We start from the raw sequence: 19,951 nt of genomic DNA on the forward strand, positions 1-19,951 counted from the left end.
TTTACTTTCAGTGAATTTGAGCAGGGAACGGGATGAGCTAACTTACATTTTCAAAGAATCCGGCTGCCATTTTGAGAACAGACCACCGAGGATGAAGGGTAGTAGCAGGGAGATCAGTCAGGAGGCTACTGCAATGATCCAGGTGAAAAATGATGGTGGCTTGGATCAGGCTGCTGGTGTTAGATGTGTAAATAATTGTCAGGATGTGGGTATATTTTGGATTGAGCCAACAGGATATGTTGAAGGACTTTGATATGAGAATGTAGAAGACAGGAGTCAAGCACAATTCTGAGGCTTGGGGCCCCAACAAGGGGGAAGCTTTCATCAGCTCAGATGAGGCAGACTGTGGGTAGAGCAGGACTGGGGAGGACGATTAGCAGTTCAGTGTTGGGCACATTAGATTTAAGGTGTCTATTTTTAAAAATATTTTCTTTATTTCTTCATAGTGACATAGAGAGGCAGAGACATAGGCAGAGAGAGAAGCAGGCTCCCTGTGGGGAGCTGGATGTGGGACTTGATCCCAGGACCCTGGGATCATGCCCTGAGCCACCCAGGCTCCCAATTTGAGGTGTCTATTAAACATCCTAATGGAGAGGTCAAGTAGGCAGTAAAGTATATATGAATTTAAAGTCCAGGATAAATGCATCGATGCAAATATAAATTTCAGATTTATAGGCATAGAGATTGTATTTATAAGACTGGATGAAGTAACCAAAAAGAAAGCATTAATAAAGAAGAGAACCAACAATTAAAGCCTGGGGCACTCTAAGAGAAAGACCCGGCAATAGAGAAAAAAGGAATAGACCATTCTGTCCTAGGATATTCTAAGCCTGGAACAGGACTAGTTGATTTAACACCACTTACCACTGTAATAATTACCTCCCAGGAAAATAAGTCCAAGGACATTTTTCCAGTTTCTATGCCAAGACATGATCATGAGTAATTGCACAGTGCTTGGCACATAGTAAGGGCTTCCTAATTATTGCAAATTGTTGATTGAATTATTTCAGGGCTCTGGAGATTAACCAAATCTCTTGAGACTTGACCTCTTATTAGAAAAACCTGGTATTATAAATACATTTATATTTCCTCCCCTTCCCTCCAGGCACTTTGGGGACTGGATGGATAAAGGTGGTTCTTACTGGGCACCTAGCTAGAAGCCTATAGGCTATTTCACACAAAGTGTCTGTTACTCATCCCTGATCTACTCTATCTGGATCCCTTTTTCCCCCCTTTGGTCCTTAAACATCTATCCTGCTGCAACCAAGCATCCTTCTGCCCCAGAGCCTCTGTCTCACTGGGTCTCTCAGTCTGGACCATTGCTGCTTTGAACAGCATACTTCACTGAAGCCTCTGCTTAAAGTCACCTCTTTAGGGACACCTGGGTGGCTCAGCAGTTGAGCATCTGCCTTTGGCTCAGGGCATGATCCCGGAGTCTGGGATCAAGTCCCACATCAGGCTCCTTGCGGGGACCCTGCTTCTCCCTCCTATGTCTCTGCCTCTGTCTCTCTGTATCGCTCATGAATAAATAAATAAAATCTTTTTTTTTAAGTCACCTCTTTAGAGAAGCCTATTATCACCATTCCACCTCAAAGTCACTAGTCTCTTCCACTTTTGACTCTCTTTATACCACTCACTATTTACTGCCATTATCATTATCTGCCTGCCTAAATTCATATATGCCTGTATGGCATATGTCTGCCATAATCATTACAATGATTTGGATTTGTTTGTTTGTTGCTGTGGATTGAATTGTGTATCCCACCCCCCCAAAATTTGTATGTTGAAGCCCTAACCCCTCAGTGAGCTATATATAAAGAAAGGAAGGTTAAAGAAGGTAATGGGGTAAAGCCCTCATCTAATAAGAGTAGTGTCCTTATAAGAAGAGACACTGGAAAGTCAGTTCACTCTCTGCCATATAAGGACACAGTGAGGAAGTGGCCATGTGCAAGCCAGAAAGGGAGCCCTTGCTAGAAACTGAATCAGATGGCACCTTGATCCTGGACTTCTTAGCCTCCAAAACTGTAAGAAACTATTGTTTCATCCACTTTGTCTAAGGTATTTTGTTATGGCAGCCCAAGCTGACTAAGATCGTTGTTGCCTTCTAACTCTCCCACTGAAACAGTCTCTTTAAAGCAGGTAAAGTCTTTTGTTCTTTCTTTTTCCCCAGTGTATAGATCTAGAATGAAGCCATGCCCATAGCAGGCAACTCATTAAATGTTGATGAATGAATCCAGTCTCTCAGATCTGGTCAAGATACAACTTAATTAAATAATTATATGGATTACCCACCTTGCAGAAAGATCTATGCTCAGCATTAGTAAAAGGAAAGAACATGTGATCCCCAGTCCTAGAAAAGTCTGCAGTCTGGTTGCTCTGGGTTAGGCTGTTCTCTTGGTGAGTTGATAGCAACTCACTTCCTCAAACTCCTAATTTTGTTTCCAGCCAGTCTCCTGAGAGGGGGGAGAGCGCTTTGGGTAATAACAACCCTCATGTTAGCAGAGATTCCAGGGTGTTTTCCATGAGAGTCATCTCCGGACAAACAGAGCAGGTTTTCAGAGTAAATTTAGCTTCTCATTTGAGATGAATCGTCCATTTTTGTCTTATAAATCATGCCCAACAATCCTTTCCTCAACCTGATTCCTTGAAGAGTGGAAGAAATGGTTTCTGACCAAACGAGTTACAGGACGGGAGTCTATTATAGAGCCACTTGCAGGAAAGGGTTTGGAGGAAAACCTATGATTCCCTTGTCAGGAAACTTTCAATTCAGGATCTTATATCCTTGGTTAAACTCTGTTTGAAAAGTTCCCAAAGCGCGCGCGCACACACACACACACACACACACACACACATGAATTACTGTGTTCAGACTGAAACCAGCTAACACAGTGGCACATTGTGTAGAGGTTGATCTTTATTGTGACCTAACTTCATGGACATGGACATGAAAGCCAAAACTAACTATTTGTGTGGGAAAAGGTAATGATATTATGGACCCATAAGCACAGAAAAGAACAGAAGAAAAGAAGCAGAAGCAGAAGCAGAAGCAGAAGCAGAAGCAGAAGCAGAAGCAGAAGAAGAAGAAGAAGAAGAAGAAGAAGAAGAAGAAGAAGAAGAAAAGCAGTAAGAAAAGCTTTCAGCAGTCTCACAGTTCAGTCCCCTGTTAGGAGGTGGAGGGTTTTATTTCTGTCTCAAGCGTAGGCTCAGGCAAACCCAAGTCTTGCTCTTTGTGGTGGGCTTCTGAGCAGGGTAAATGGAAACAGGGAAATTCCTGGCAAGCCCTGGCTTGGAGATGGTACAAAAAAACCTCAGTAAGTATAGTGTATTTCCTTCTTTCCTGAATCCATACGAACTTGCCCAGTAAAACTTTCTTTAGTCCTTTACTGATTCCAAAACTTATTTTAATTCTTGCCTTTCACTTCTTATTTCCTTCCCCACAGATGGTACTGGGTAAAATATATGCCTGTAAAAAGTAAAGCTTAAAAGACTTTCTTTTCTTTTTTTGGCTTTGAAATGTTTCACATGACTACATGATAGTCCCACCTCATCCACCCACACTTACATTTTTCCTCTTCTTAGCGTTGATAGGTCTAAACATTCAGTTAGACAGGAAATTAGGAATAAAGAGCTTTGCCTTATTCTCTTGCCTCTTGAAGGAGCTTTTACAAATATTGAAGAGCAGGCAGCCCAGGTGGCTCAGCGGTTTAGTGCCTGCCTTCGGCCCAGGATGTGATCCTGAGGACCCAGGATGGAGTCCCATGTTGGGCTCCCTGCACGGAGCCTGCTTCTCCCTCTGCCTGTGTCTTTGCCTCTCTCTCTGTGTATGTCTCTCATGAATAAATAAAATTAAAAAGTAAAAAAGAAATAAAATAAATATTAAAGAGCTTCAGTTCTAGGTACAATGCAGTAAAGACATTCATTCCACCCTGTCCCTCCTATAAAGTCTGGCCAGAATACACGGGTCATCTGAGGACTCTGAAGGTACATGGTAGTAAGTCGGTTGGAAGAGACAACTGAGATGGTGAGTTTATCACTTTTACCCCTCTGATATCCTTTGGAATGAACTCAGGGCTGCTGAAAACCCAGAGTGGGTACCAAGGCAGAGGCAGAGAGAGCTCCAGGAGAAGCTTTCTCATTCTGCTTAAAGAGTCAGAAAGGGAATTCCTAGTGCTCAGAGATACTGGAGGAAACCATTATTATGATTTTTGTTGTTGTTGTTCACTGGTGCCTCCAAGAGATCCTGCAGTAGTGGCTGTAACAGGAGCCTGCAGGAACCAAAACTGAGAAGGGAGCACATTCCTCTCCAGTTGGAGGAGCTGTGACCCCAAGGGGATAAGGCAAACTACAGTGGCGTTGTCTGTCTCCGTGTTTTCTCATCATTTGGCCTTAGATGTGCATCAGTTGCAGGAAGTGAACAACAGAGCAGTTACCAAAATCCCAGCTTTCTGACCAAAGACCAAAGAGAGGAGCCCCAGGAATCCAGACAGTACCAAGGAAATGACAAAGAGAAAAAGTTCAGGATTGCAACTCCTTAAAGTTATTAACAAACTCCTGAACTTACACCTGATTGCACACATATGACTCTGACTTTAGACCACAGGAACATTGAAAACCAAGCAACAGGAGTTACTAGTGTCCAGATCCTGGACTGGATACTGGACAGCATGTACATGGGACAGATCTGAATACTATTGCAAAGGTTTTATAAACTAGACTCACATTGGAATCATAAAACACACATGGCTGGTTGGAACTTGCCACTTAAGCCCAATTGTGCCAATTGTCTGCTAGAACAAAAATATCAATATTCTTTGTAAGATTTATCCAGAATCTCGTAAAATAGTATTCGAAATTTCTAGAATACAGTCCGAAAGTACTCAGCACACAAAGAACCAAGAAAATCATGACTCATTTGGGAAGAGATAGTTAAGAGATGCCAACTCCAAGATGACATAGATGTTGGAATTATCAGACTCACTAGTGGAGCTCTTGCAAAAATGCTCTACCAAGTAAGGAAGTAAATTCTTATATAAATGGAATGATAGAATGCCTCAGCCAAGAAATAGAATATATAAAGAAGAACCATTTGAAAATGTCAGCACTGAAAAATATAACAACTTAAAAATAAAAACTTACTGGATAGGCCCAACAGCAAAAGAAGTTAACAAAGAAAATGTGAACTTGAAGATAGATCAATAGAAAGTATCCAGTGTGAACAACAACAACAACAGTAAGATTTTAAAAAAACAAAACAAAACTTTTTTCCATTGAAAAAAATGAAGACATTCAGGGGCCTATAGAAGAAAACTCCAAAGCTTCACACGTGTTTCATCAATCTCAAAAGGAAACAGTGCTGTGCAGAAAAATATTAGAAGAAATAATAGCAGAAAACTTCCTAAATTTAGCAAGAGATGTAAGCTTACAGATTCAAGAGCTTCAGCATACCTGCAAAGAGGGAACCTCCAAGAAATCCACTTCCAGGCACAATAGAATCAAAAATCTAAAGCTTTTTAAAAATCATAAAATCTTAAAGGCAAAATTTAAAATACTGAAAGAGATCATTGAAATGATGGTCGTATATGATCATCATATACGTTACTTATAGGGAAATCATAATTTGAATGCCTATAGATTTCTCACCAGAAATCATGGGCTAAAAAGTGAAACATTTTTAAAGTGCTGAAAGAAAAGAACTATTAACCCAGAATTCCATAACTAGTGAAAATATTCTGCAGTAATTAAGTGAGAAAAAAGACATTTTCAGATGAAGAAAAAAATAAGAGAATTCCCTGAGGGCAGGCTTGTTCTAAAATAACTACTATAGGAAGTTCTTCAGACAGAATGGAATGATACTTGAAGGAAACTTATAACATCAATCATGAAAGAAGAGCAACACAGATGGCAAATATCTTAGAAAACATATACTCTTAATGAATATTTCAAAATATGTTTGATGGTTGAAAGCAAAAATTATAATACTGTCTGATGGAGTTTTAGTGTATATAAATGTAATATATAAGACAGCTACAACCTAAAGCATGAAGGAAAAAAAGATCTATATGGTGGAAAATGTTTTATATTCCACATCAAGTAGTAAAATATTGATTCTAAGTACATTTTGAAAAGTTAAGCATATGAATTGAAATTTATGAGATTCGGCAAAAGGAGTGCTTACAGGGAAATTTATAGTAGTAAAAATTTATATTAGAAAAACAGAAAGATTTCAGATCAATCATCTAAACACCTCATTCATGAAACTAGAGAAAAGCAAAGCAAAATAAACCCAAAACAATCAGAAGGAAGAACATAAAGATAAGAGTACATATCAATAAAATTGAAAACAGAGAAACAATAAAAAAGCCAATGAAAACAAAACTTTTTCTTTACAAAGAATATATATGTAAATACATATAGATTTAGATCTAGATATATTTAGATTTTTATATATTTTATGCACACATACAAAGACACACATACCCACCTCTAGCAAGACTGAAAAATGATACAAATTACCATTATCAAGTATGAAAAGGTATAACACCAGACTCAGCAGACATTAAAAGGATAATAAGGGAATAAATAATATGAGCAAGTCATCATATATAAATTCAGCATCTTATAAAAATGGATTAATTCATAGAACAACCACCAATCCCACCCCACCCCCCAACACTCAGACAAGAAGAACTAGGTATTCTGAATAGTCCTCTAACTATTTAAGAACTTAACTCCTAGCTAAAAAACCTTCCAAAAAGGAAATTTCCAGGTGCAGATAGTTTCACTGGTGAATTCTACCAAACATTTAAAGAAGAAATAGCACCAATCACACAAAATCTCTTTCAGAAAAGAGAAGAGGAAATAATACTGCCTAATTGATTGTATGAGGTCAGCATTACTCTGATTAAAAAAGAAAGACAGTTCAAGAATAGAATACCGGAGACCAATATTCCTCATGAAAAAAGATCCAAAAACCCTCAACAAAATCAAATTCAACAATAAGTAAAAACAATTAATATACCATGCCAAGTGGAATTTATCCTGCAAATGCAAGACTGATTCAAGGTTGAATATCAGTCAGTGAGATCCACCGATCTACCATATTAACAGTCTGAAAAGTAAAATACACACACACACACAAAGGACACCAAAAACATGATATGTAGAGAAAGAAATCTATAAATTGGACTTTATCAAGTTTAAAAGCTTTTGCTCTGCAAAGGACATTAAGAGCATGAGAAGACAAGCTACAAATTTGGAGAAAAGATTTGCACATCATGTTTCTAACAAAGGACTTTCATCCAAAATATATAAAGAACCCTCATATATCAATACTAAGAAAACAATCCAACTTGAAAATGGACAAAAGACTTGAATAGATACTTTACCAGAGAGGATATATGCAAGGCAAATAAGCTCATGAAAAGATGTTTAACATAACTAGCCATTAAAGAAATGCAAATTAAAACCACAATTAGACATCTATTAGAGTGGCTAACATACAAATAAAATACCAAGTGGTGGCAAGAGCGTAGAGCAACTGAAATTCTCACACTTTGCCGGTGGGAATACAAAATGATACAAGCACTCCAGAAAAATGTTTGGAAGTTTCTAATAAACGTAAACATATTTACACCCACCATATCCAGCAATCCCTCTCCCAGGTGTTTACCATAGAGAAATATATACGTTTCCAAAAACAAAACCAAAAACAAACCCCTTTGTACATAATTGTTTGTGTAGTGGCTCTAGCCATCATCACCCCAAACTGGACACAACCCAAACGTGCCTCAACAGATAACCAGATAAAGTGTAGTACATCTAAATAATGTAAGACTCCTCCACAATATAATGCAACCTACTATTGAATCATGCAACAACTTGGATGAATCTCAAAGGCATTAAGCTGAGTGGAAGGAGCCGGTCTCAAAAGGTTACCTACTAAATAGTTCCATTTACGTGAAATTCTCTAAGGGACTCAATCATCCATGATGGGCAACAGATAAATAATTAGTGATCTTTTAGGGCTCAGGGTTTGGGGGAGACAGTAATGGCAAAGGGATAGCATGAGGGAGTTTTTGGGGGGTGATGGAACTGTTGCGCATCCTGCTCTTGGTGGCGGCTGCATGAACTCGTACACGTGTTAAAATCTATGAAATCGCACATATAGAAAAGGCAAATTTTGATTGTGTGCTAATTAAAAAAATAAATCTAGAAAAAAACACAGAAGGTTACACAGCTGTATTAAAAAAAAAAAAAAGTCCAAAAATCATCATTCTATTCCGTTTTCCTTTGCCATTTGTCTTGGATAGAAAACAGTTCAGGCCATGTACTTTCAGATTTAGTACCCTACATGTTTGTTCATTCCCAACTTCCATCAAAGTATCCATGCAACTTGAGTCACCAAGTACAGATCTGGAGCAGATAGCTGGGGGAAAGGACAGGCTATCAGAAAGTTAATGACTTGGCCTAATGCCATCTTTTAAAAGAACAAGGAGGACATTCAAACTTAATGGAAGTATTCAGTCCATGAGACAAGGAGACATGCTTTAGCTTTAATCAGCCTTTCCTGCAACGCGTTCCAAGAGATTGCTAGCCCTGCAAATGGCCAACTCCGAGTTCTTAAGCTCACAAGGAAGAAACTATTACCTTTCTATGTTCCTCAAAGCAAAACTCTGTATACAACAGAACTGTGCGACTGGACTCAAAATAAGATGACAAGTCTGGTGATTTTTTTTTTTTTTTTTGGATAGACTAATGCTGCCCGAGATCTTACTCGCCTTAGACATAGTTGGTCCCAATTGCCAGCATGTAATAGACGTTCACTTAGTGTTGATTGGATTCGATTGGATATTAGGTGATGGTTTTAACCTGCTAAGATTTAACCTGCTGAGATCCTTAGTCCCAGGCTGGGTTAGTGGTCCTAGTAAAAATAAGAAGATATCTTGGAGAAAAAAAAGAGGATTTGGGGGAAATGCTTTTCATGGGGAGAACCTCACCTTTCATCTTCTAGAATCGCACTGATGTAAGTCAGGGGAATTGGCCTTAGGGAGCCTCCAGCCCGGGGTCTGGCTTGCCAGCACGCCCGGAGCAGACAGCCACAAGGCCGGCACAGGCAGGTGCAGATGGAGACTCACCTGCGCCATGTGGAGCAGAAGGCGGTATCTCTTGAACCCATCGAGAGTGACCTGGGAACTTGCTTTCTCTTGGCTTGATTGGCTTTTAAGGTACTTCTGGAAAGACGAGGACACTTTTGTAAGAGTACATTGCATCACCTTGGAGAGCAGTCAGCTCAGGCTTGGAGGCAACACCAGCCTGGACCAGCACCGTCCTGCCATATCAGCTCTGCTCAGCTGTTTGCTCCCTTTCTCTCCCCAGCAGCATCCTCTGCTTATGCATTTGCTCTGGTTCACATTACCAGCACACAGAACTCTTAGAATATTCGAGTTCCTGTGCGTTAACAGAATTTTAGGGGGCTGCAGTAGCATATCGCAGCCTAGCCAGCGCATGGGCGGCTCTCGGGCCGTGAGTGCCTGGACCTGGGATCACAAGGTGACACGAAAGCTCAGGGGCTGGGAGCCAAGCCGTTTCTTTCACAAAGTGTGTGGGGGCAGCAGGAGCTGACATTTCAAGGACAGAGTTTCCTCTGGAGGCTGGGGCTGGGGCCGACTTGGTGCTTTGGAGCCATCCTTCTTCTTCCTTTATATGACATAGCGGGCAGAGGGCAGGGCAAGGGAAATGGCTCTCTTTAGGCTGGAAGGACACACCGACAAAGAGAAACTGTAGCATGTGGTTCTTGTTGACCCTCAGGTCCCACCAAGACAGAGAACGTTCCTCTTCTGGCAGATGAGACGCTCGGTGCTGCGTGCATACTTTGGAGGAGATGGGGCTTGGGTGGACTAAGAACATGAACGTGGGCTGTCTTGGGTTCCAATCTCAGCACGGGCCCTGGCTCTGTGATTTGGAATAAATAACCTTGCCCTCCACACTTCAGTTTTCTTAGTTACAAAATGGAGATAATTATCTCTCAGCATGTTTCCAAATAAATAAATAAATAAAATCTTAAAAAAAAAAAAAAGCAATCAATCAATCAAAATCCTGACCATCTTACTCTACTACCTAAAACTCTGCGTGGTTTTCCCTGGCTCAGAATCACATCCCAATCACATCCCTTCCTAGCTGCCAGTGCCCTGAACAGTGTCCCCACCTCCTTTGCAGGCCCCCTCCCCGTCTTGCCCCATAGTAGCCACACGCCTGGGCCTCCTGGCTTCCTATTCCTTGGACGCTTTGGGTGTCCTTCTGTCTCAGGCCCCTTGCAATAGTTCTACCACCCATCTAAAGGCAGCTTCACCCACATAGTTCAGGGTGAACTCCGTGATCACCCTCCAGCCTGCGCTGACACAGGACTGCATCAGTCAAATCTCCCCCGACAACTCAGTTTAAAATTGTAACCTGTGGCTCTTTCTCCTGCATTCTAGATTCCTGCCCTGCTCTACTTTTCCTTTCTAACACAATGCATAATTAATTATTGATCTTGCTTGCTCTCTCTCTCTCCCACAGCAGAAGAGAAACCCTGGAGAAGGCAAATTCTGTCTGTTTTCTTCATCGCTCCGTCTCCAGCACAGGGTAAGCACAGGGCAGGTGCTCAGGCAATAATTTTGAATGAATGAGTGTGTGTATGTCACCTGCCTCCTGGCTTCATTTTTTCCCATCTCAAAGTCAACTTCTGATAATCACTCAAGTCACTCCCTTCGTTCATTCATTTATTCATTTGTTGGTTCGACGATTATTCATGTGGCCATTCCGTACCGGACATTGGAGATAGATCAATGAGCACAGCTAAGTAACTGCCTCCTTCCTTTCCAGGAATGCAGGCGATAAATACCTAAGCAAGCAAGGACGTCCTATAACGTCAAGTGTTGTGGGATACCAGAGCGTGTGACCCCAAAATAGGACTTTAGGTGACCAGAATATGCCCCCAAATATGCCTCTTTGGCAAAAGGGTTCCTTTGAGCTGATCCATTTGAGACACAGCAGATTCAGAAGAAGCTTTGAACACAGAGTAGAAGCTACCTTCCTGTAAGGGTGATTTGCGTTTATAAAATACATCTCCATTCGAGAAGGTGTCTCCCTCTCTGATCCAGGAAGAAAAGGATGATATCACAAGATTCCGAAGTCACAAGAGACTCCCATCCAGGCCAAGGAAACCAACATAATCTGCATAACAAAACCTCCCTTGTTTACCATACCTTTTCTGATCACTTTCCCTTAACTTGCCTCACCACCCACCCCCCATCTTTCTTCCTTTGTTTTAGTCAAAGATGGCGGTTAAGCTCAAATTCCAAACCACCTCTTTGAGTTACTCTTCCCAGAGTTTCTCCTGGATGTGAGATAGACGTGTTAATGAACTTCTGTTTGTTTTTCTCTTACTAATCTGTCTTTTGTTACCCATCTAGAAGTGAGATTTTTTTTTTCTCTCCCCTCCGGGTGCTGATGAAAATATCAATCAGGGTAGGGTGGAGAGTGCTACTCTAGGTGGGGTGGCCAGGGAGGCGTTCCTGTACAAAGAATTTGAGGAAGAGTCTGAGCAAAGCGAGAAGGTGAGCCACGCAGCTGGGGGGTGGGAGGTGTTCCTGGCAAGAGAAGAGTAAGAGCAAAGGTCCAGCAGCGGCAGCATGACTGCGTTTTGCTGCTCCCACCCCACTGAACATGAGGTGGTACAGCCTGCCGATACCTATACCTCGCCACGTCTATACCTGCTCAGCTGAATTCTGCTGGAGGAACGTCTGCCAACGGGCACCTGTGGCACTGTAGATCTCTGGTCTCACCTCTCACATGGGTTCTCAGCACTGCCATGGCAGCTACTCCAAACATTCACAATCCACTGAGCCAAAAATAATACGAACAATAGCAATGACTGAGCTTTATTCACACATTCTATGGCCCAGGCCACATGCTAAGTTATTTTTCTTTTTTCCCCCTACATTCACTTCACTTAATCCTCACCTCAAACATAGGGGTTAGATGGAAGTTAGGTACTACTCTTTTATAGACAAGAAACCTGAAGCTGAGGGAGAGAGAAAGCAACTTGACTCAGCACCCTGCTAGTCACTGGTGAGCCAAGAGCCAATCCACAGCCAGGAACCTATGACTGAACCCCAAGTTCCAGACCCATTCCTAGTAGCAAACTACCTCATCCCGTCCCCTATTCCATTTGCTCAGAAAACTGAGAGCATGGAGGGGCTCAAGCATGAAAACCGTCAGATTACTTGGCATAATGACTGGCCAAGTTTCCTCAGTTCAAAGGGATTATTAATTATAAGAAGCACCATCATTTCACATAACACTAAGAGAAAAACTTGGAAATTAAATTGTGAAATAATATTAAGACAAATCCTAATACAAGAAATGTTTCAAAATGAAAATAAACCTTTTTCAAGGTTCAAAACTTGATAATTTTTAAGTATGGTACATCCACACCCATCAAAACCTCTTTCCTTCTTATGTCGAAAGATGAGATGTTGCTCTCCAAGACTAAAAGCCTCTTCCTATGTTCTTTATTCATGCTTCCTTAACTTTTTCCATTGATTTTTCCTTTCTCTCTGGTGTTTTTAATTCTATCTCCCCCAGACTAAACACATCTTCACATCTCTCATCCTGAAAATCATCTGCTTGACCCACACTATGTCATCCTCTAGCTTTTATTCCATTTTTCTTATTCTCTTCATATTTCTTCTTCCTTCCTATCTTGTATTTATGTTGAGAGCTATAAAAGCAATCACAGAGATATCAGATATTTGGGTCCTAATTATAGAGCCTGATATTTGTTTGCAACGTCTTTGCTGCAGTCACATGTTGTTGTGGTTCTCTGCCCAGCAAACCTTCCACTGGGGATCCAACTCTCCCCCATATCAACCAATAGAAACACTATTCAGTGTACATGGTTCAGGAGGACTGATCCCTCCAATTCCTTCCTCCACGAGTGGGCACATGATCTGGCTTGGCCAGAATATTACATCAAGGCTGGCACTGGCCTCAGGTTGCAAGGATAAGCTAGGTCAATCAGAATTCTACCCTGGGGGCACCAGAGTGACTCAGTGGTTGAGCCTCTGCCTTTGGCTCAGGTCTTGATCCTGGGATCGAGTCCCGCATCAGGCTCCCTGCTTGGAGCCTGCTTCTCCCTCTGCCTGTGTCTCTGCCTTTCTGTGTCTCTCATGAATAAATAAATAAAATCTTTTAAAAAAAATAATAATTCTACCCTGAACTTTCCTCTTGGAGTTCTACAAAAGATAGACTCTTCCTGCAAGATCATTCTTGCACTGCTAGAAGCCATTTTGTTGACCATGCGGAAGCAGCCTAGGAGGTGGAGAAAGATATACATTCCTGATATCATAGCTTGATCTCCTAAATCTGCCTAAAACCAGGCTCCTCCTAGACTTTTCAGGTACATACGCTAACAAATTACCTTTTTCTTCCTGCCATTTGATTTGCGTTTCTGTCACATGAGATCCAAAGGGCTAATGTGGTCTTCTGTGGTCTTTGATTGTCAGTCAGGTATAGCCACAAAAGGAAACACGGGAAAGGCACCAGAAAACAAAATTTATTGTACTCATAGGTCTAGAGTATAGTAAGGTCACCTCTTGCCTCACAGGGTCACAGAGGATAGTGCCAGGTTTTGGTCAGTGGCAGAAGACAGAGCAAAGAGGAAGCTGAGGCTAGAGCGCTTTTGGGTTTCCATGTGAAGGGAAAGGCAGGGCAAAGTGAATAGTCTAGGATCGGCTAAAATGTTTAAATAACTTCCACAGGCTCTGAACCATCTGGATGGTCTCTAGTTGCCTCACATCTGGCTGTGGGGTAATTAAGGCAAAACAGTGTTGTCTCCGAGGGTGTAGGACCAGCTAGAGGAGGTGTGGCTCTAGATTGGTTAGTTTGTGTACCAAAGGCATGCTCCTCTCTAAGAATTGGCTGACCTCAGAAGGGACAGGCTGTCCCCAGCCAGAAAAGTGGTTTTTTTGTTTGTTTGTTTCTAAGATGTCAAAACATCACAATATATAGAAAGCTAAAAATATATACCATACCTGAAACTTTAAAGTTTCCACAGAGCTTTGAGATGCATTATTTTACTTGATCCTACGGTTTTGGGGGGCAGAGTATCTGTCTAGCTCAGGAGGAAATTTCTGGGACTTAGCACATGCTGGGCATATAACAGGTATTCAAGACTATTTATTGAATGAAGTAAGCAGCATATGTGTTATCAATTACCCCATTTTATAAAACAGGATACTGTGATCGGAGAGCCATTTAGGTGTAGGTCTGGGTTAGCGTGGACTAAGTTAAGAAGCTATGGTGGAAGCCTAAATGGGGGGGGGGGGGGCAATGTAAACAAGATAAATTCGGGTTACAATACTGGTGCCAACTCCACTTTAGTCTCTTTTTCTGAAGTCTTACAGCATCTTTTAACATTCTCTCCCATCAACGTTTGCTCCTCTACAATCCTCTATCCACTCCACAGCCAGAGTGATCCTGTTAAGCATATGAATTTTCTGCCTTAAGCCTTCAGTGGTTTCCCTTTACTTTCAGGGATTAGAGTCCAAATCCTCACCATATTGTACCAGGTCCTTATGGTCTGACTGCCTGCCCCGCAACCCAAGGGTTTGTTTCCTCCTATCCTTCGCGCCAGCCACAATAGCCTTCCTTCCATTCTAGAAAAATACAGTCCTCTCCGAACTCTAGGCCTTTGCCTAGAGCACTCTTCCTCCTCAATATTAAGTTGTTAGTTTCAATATCATTTCCTCCGCAGCCTTCCCTGAGTTCTCCTTCCACACTCATTCTAAAGCAGGCCCCTTGTTACCCACTCTTGTTCCTGTGTTTTAATTTCATGGCACCTCTCCGTTTTCAATGGTTATTGATTGTAGTGTCTCCAAAGACCACAGCATGAGCTGCTGATCAAGTAAACTTATAAAAATATCTCAGAAATCAGGAGCTGATATTTATAGGGTTTTGAGGTCTAGACTCAACTTTGTTTTAAGGGGATCTGACTGAGATCACGCAAAGTTCTTTATACAATAATTTAGGATTGGTGAATTTAGGATGAGATGAGTCTTGAAGCAAATCTTGCTAAGTAAACAGGTGTTTGATGAATGGGCAGTTTGCCAGTTAAGTGATCTCTGTTATGAGAAATTGTTCAAGCAGCTAAAGTTCAGATACATTGGATTTTAGAAAGTTCCTAAAGCAGACAACAGAAGTCTTCACTAGTAGAAAGCCTTGGCTCCCCGGACAAGAGGTGGAACAAATTCCTGGAGCAAATAGTGAAGCCACATTGACATAGGTGGCCTTAGTTCTTAGTCCCCACTTAAGGTGAATGGATGCAGGCAGCCTCAGATCTCAGGATCCACCTATGTTTACGTCATCCCTCCCCCAGTAGCACTTGTACAATGCAACTTTACGTCATGCCAGAGCCCATGTGCTCTGTGAGGGAAGGTTCCATTCCGTTTTGCTCACCATTTTATTCCGTGTATTGGTTACAGCACCTGGAACACAAACCTATACAACAAATTTGTGCTGAATGAGACCTTGGACAGTAACCTGGGTGGGAGGATGGAGAAGAAATCCTAGATTACAACAGACTCTTGAACAACGTGGGGGTCAGGGGCCCTGGTGCTTCTGCACAGTGGAAAACCCACATATAACTTTTGACCGCCCCAAATGTAACTACTAATAGCTGGCTGTTGATCAGAATCCTTACCAATATTGGGACATCTGGATGGCTCAAGTGACCATCTGCCTTTGGCTCAGGTCGTGATCCCAGGGTCCTGGTTGTAAGTCTCTCATCTGGCTGCCTGCGGGGAGCCTGCATCTCCCTCTGCCTGTCTCTGCCTCTCTTTGTGTGTCTCTCATGAATAAATAAAATCTTAAAAAAAACAAAGAATCCTTACCAATATAAACATTCAATGAATACATATCTTGTAGGTTATATGTAATATATGCTGTATTTACAATAAAGCAAGCCAGAGGCAAGATAATCATTAGGAAAATACATTTACAGTTCTGTACAGTATTTGTTTTTAAAAATCTGCATATGGGTAGACAGTATAGTTCAAACCTGCACTGTTCAAGGGTCAACCATATTTTGACTTCAGTTCTGTTAGATGGGAAAGATGAGTCAGGAAACTAAGTTTTTTCTTCTTCTTCTTTTTTTTTCCAAGGAAGAAAACTAAGTTTCAACAGGAAATACACATCTGGAATTCAGGGCAGATAAAAGCCTGGGCATGTAAGTACATTTTGTGAATTTGTTCAGAATGACTTAAAGAAGCAAAGTAATGCAGAGCTGTTACATGACTATCATTGCTGTAAATCTGACTTTATTAGATAAAAATCCTCAAAAATCCATTTAGATTGAAAGTCTTAGTCTGGCAAGAGCAAGACTAATTAAAATGTACTAGGTTGTAAAGATGATAATAAATACATACACAGCACCTTCTGTGTGCCAGGAACCCTTCTACGTCCTTTACCTCGATTAATTCATTAAATATCATAATAACCCAATGAGGTAAGTGCTATAATCATTTCTATTTACAGATAGAAGACATAAAGAACTGAGCAAGATCTGCTTGCAACCATATGAAACAGGACTGGCTACCTTAGCATAACTTTCTATTATGGGAAGTTCTTGCCCAAGAAGATGAAGTTGCAAAATATCTGGTTCAAGAACACCTGAGCGTTCATTTATCTGGAGAATAGACTGCTCAATTGTGAAAAGCAGATTGCTTATCAAAGTGTTGTTTACTTACTGAGAGTTACTTCAAAACCCAAACCCTGCTGAGTTCATCAATCTTAAACTATTACATCACAAACTTGGACCAGTCCCAAGCAGGCCCCCATGCTGAAAACCCCACCTTAAACCAGAGAGCCTGCACCTTATAAATATTCATCCTTGAAGTCCCCTCTTTGGGACACACTAAAATTTTCTCAGGATGTTACTCTCCCTCACTGCAGTAAGTAATGAACTTGACTTTCCTTGACCAACAGGTTATCTAGGCGGGCTTTTCAGGGAGTTAGTAGTTAACAAAACCAAGGGATCAATGCCTCATGCCCATTGCTTTACTAATGTGTCCACTAATTTTGTGTGGAAGAGGAGATAAGGGCGGGATTTACTATCCAAATGGACATGCACTTCACTTGGGTAAAGAAAGTTAAGTTTTAAGTAAAACTAAGAGCAGAATTCTATTTTTTAAAAAGATTTTATTTATTTATTTATTTGAGACAGAGCGAGCACATGAGCAAGGGGAGGGAGCACAGAGGGAGAGGGAGAGACAGACTCCCTACTCAGCGGGGAGCCTAATGCGGGACTCGATCCCAGGACCTGGGATTGTGACCTGAGCCGAAGACAGATGGTTCACAGACTGAACCACTTGGGCGCCTCAAGATTCTTCATGTCTGTTATGTAGCTCAGTAGGGCAGGAAACTGAATTAAATATGAATGTAGACTAAAAGAGAGGCAAATACTTAAATGAGTATAGCCAAAGACATCCTCCAAACTGGCCAGGTGACAATGAAGGTGATGGTGGAGGAAGGTCTCAGGAAGTGTCAGGCACAGAGATTAAAAGTACTAGCTTTGGACTCAGAGATGGTTTTGAGTTCAGGCCTCACCATTTGCCAGCGATTTGACAAACAATTAACTTCCCTGAACTGCAGTAGTAGCTCACTCGTAAAATAGGAATAATGTTAGTACCTACATCATCGACTTAATAGAAGGACTGAATGGGACAATGTGTGCCAAGAGCTTATCCCAGTGTAATTGGTGGTATTTATTATTATTATTATAATTCATTGCAGGGGGCTTTAGGGGTTGGGAGAGGGAAGATGAGGTCAGTGGTATACTTGCAGGGGACCGGAGAATTCAAAGAGAAGGAACAAAATATCTTACAGGCTGGGGATCAAGGGTTAGGTTTTCCTGTAGTTGTCTGGTATTTTTCCAGGAAGCCTGTTTACCAAGGCCAGAAGGGTAGTTTCCCAGCTAAACTGTCTCTCCATTTATTAAAGCACCGTTTACCTCTCCAAAGGGCTGCCTCAGCAGAGTTTAGGGCTGTAGCAGAAGCTTGACCCTAGAAGTTGAAGAATTTAGAACCCTGAGAGAGCAGATGAAATCTGTCAGGGAGAAACATCTAAGTGTCTTTGTGGGGATATGTAGGAGGTGACTACTGTTGTTTTTTAGATGTTATCGCTGGTGATGCGAAAGAACATGAGCTCACTGAGTCCAAGGTTGTTCTTTTCCAAACTTGCTTATTCACCAACCAAGCCAGTCCTGCCCAGAAATATAGAGAGGAGGTGTTAAGTGATCCCAGTGCTTACTGCTTGCCATGCCAATTTAATGTCTGGTCTCCACTCATGAAGGCTCTTGGGGAGGGAGGCCATATTTCTTCCGCATTATTTGTAGAACTACAGAGCTAATGTTTATTTTGTATTTACCACGTATCCCTAGAGGATGCTGCTTTACATGTATCAGCTTTATTTAATTATTTAGGAGAAAAGAACCAAGTCTTTTATTTCTTCATTCCTTGCATTTGAAGTGTTCCTCGATGACACCCTTGGCCCGAGACTCTTTGCGGTAGGCCTTAAACACCACACAACTGCAGCCGGCCCCTTTATAGGGTTTTCCCTCTCTTTCAGTTTTACAGACACCTACCCATTCTTGTCATCAGCCTTAATTAGGTTGGTCTAGTGTTCAGCACAAAGGGCCTCCACCAACTTGACATACAGAAGCTCATCACAGTTGGATGCAAGCACTCAGAGATGGGCTCGACCCTTGTCAGAAGCTTTGGCAGCTTTGGGAATTCCATGTGTGCGGCTGTCACAGATGAAGGCGGTCTTCACCCCCTCTTGTAAAAGCAGTATTAACATCCATTTCACCTCCAGCAGCAATGCCTTCCTTGCCCATGGTGGTGGGTTATGGGTGGAGCCATATATGGATTGCACCCACCCTCTGCCTGTGCATGACCCAGCAGTAGCCAGGAAAGAGTGTGTCATCTTATGTAACCATTCTCACAGAACTTTCCAGGTATTATTACCCTCATCATTGAACTCTCACTTGACTTACTTTTGGTTTCTGAGTAAGTACTCCCAACTTGGCGAAAGAGCCCTGGGGTCAAGAAAATTCAATACTTGGCAAGCAGACAGGAAAAATGTGATGTGCTGTTTGATTGCATGTGGGAGCAGAGAAGAGTATAGGGAATCAACACTAATAAATTCAAAGCAGAAGTAACAGGATGGAAAGATGGTAGGTTGCATAAGAAAGGTTAAGGACTTCTATTTTAACAGTGTGGCCTTAAATCGTAACTACATATTCAGGGAAGGGTCTCTAAATGTAAAGACAGAAGTCTTGCAGGCAGGACGTCTGGGGGGCTCCGCCGTTGAGCCTCTGCCTTCAGCCCAGGGCATGATCCTGGAGTCCCAGGGTTGAGTCCCGCATCAGGCTCCCCGTATGGAGCCTGCTTCTCTCTCTGCCTGTGTCTTTGCCTCTCTCTCTCAATCTCTCTCTCTCTCTCTCTCTGTGTATCTCATGAATAAATAAATAAATCTTAAAAAAAAAAAGGAAGAAGTCTTGAGGGTGATCTTGAGACAGACTGGAAAGGGTGAGCTATTGTCTGATTCTAATGTCCCACTTGGAAAGGTGGGCAGTTTTCCAGACCCTAAATGAATTATTGGAATAAGGTTAAAAGATGTAAAATAGAGTATTTTTATATTCACCTTCGATTTTATCCTGTGCGACTTGACTTTTTAAAGTTAATATCATCTTAAGACGTAGTTCCCACAGGTTTTAATAATTTTAATTCTATCTCTTATCTCTCTATAAGAAATAGAGAAGTGATTCATTTCTGTGTTAGCTAATAGCCACCCTTTCTCAGTACTGGTTAAAATGTAAATAATAGTTCTTCAAGAGTAACCCAAGGGGAAC

General features: G+C 41.6%; 1 long non-coding RNA gene and 1 pseudogene across 1 annotated transcript in view; one reads left to right on the top strand and one right to left on the bottom strand.

The window, feature by feature from the left end:
* LOC144282287 (uncharacterized) overlaps positions 1–17,266 on the top strand; it is a 36,245-nt gene extending 18,979 nt beyond the window's left edge. Inside the window, exons 3-5 of the long non-coding RNA XR_013350680.1 lie at positions 10,558–10,623; positions 16,207–16,267; positions 16,576–17,266. This is a non-coding gene — a long non-coding RNA (uncharacterized LOC144282287). The remainder of the gene's footprint in view (positions 1–10,557; positions 10,624–16,206; positions 16,268–16,575) is intronic.
* A 1,281-nt stretch (positions 17,267–18,547) lies between these two features.
* LOC144282286 (small ribosomal subunit protein eS12 pseudogene) lies at positions 18,548–18,951 on the bottom strand (annotated as a pseudogene).
* Positions 18,952–19,951: the final 1,000 nt, after the last annotated feature.

Source organism: Canis aureus, chromosome 13 (assembly GCF_053574225.1).
Source record: "Canis aureus isolate CA01 chromosome 13, VMU_Caureus_v.1.0, whole genome shotgun sequence".
In the NCBI taxonomy this organism is placed as follows: domain Eukaryota; kingdom Metazoa; phylum Chordata; class Mammalia; order Carnivora; family Canidae; genus Canis; species Canis aureus.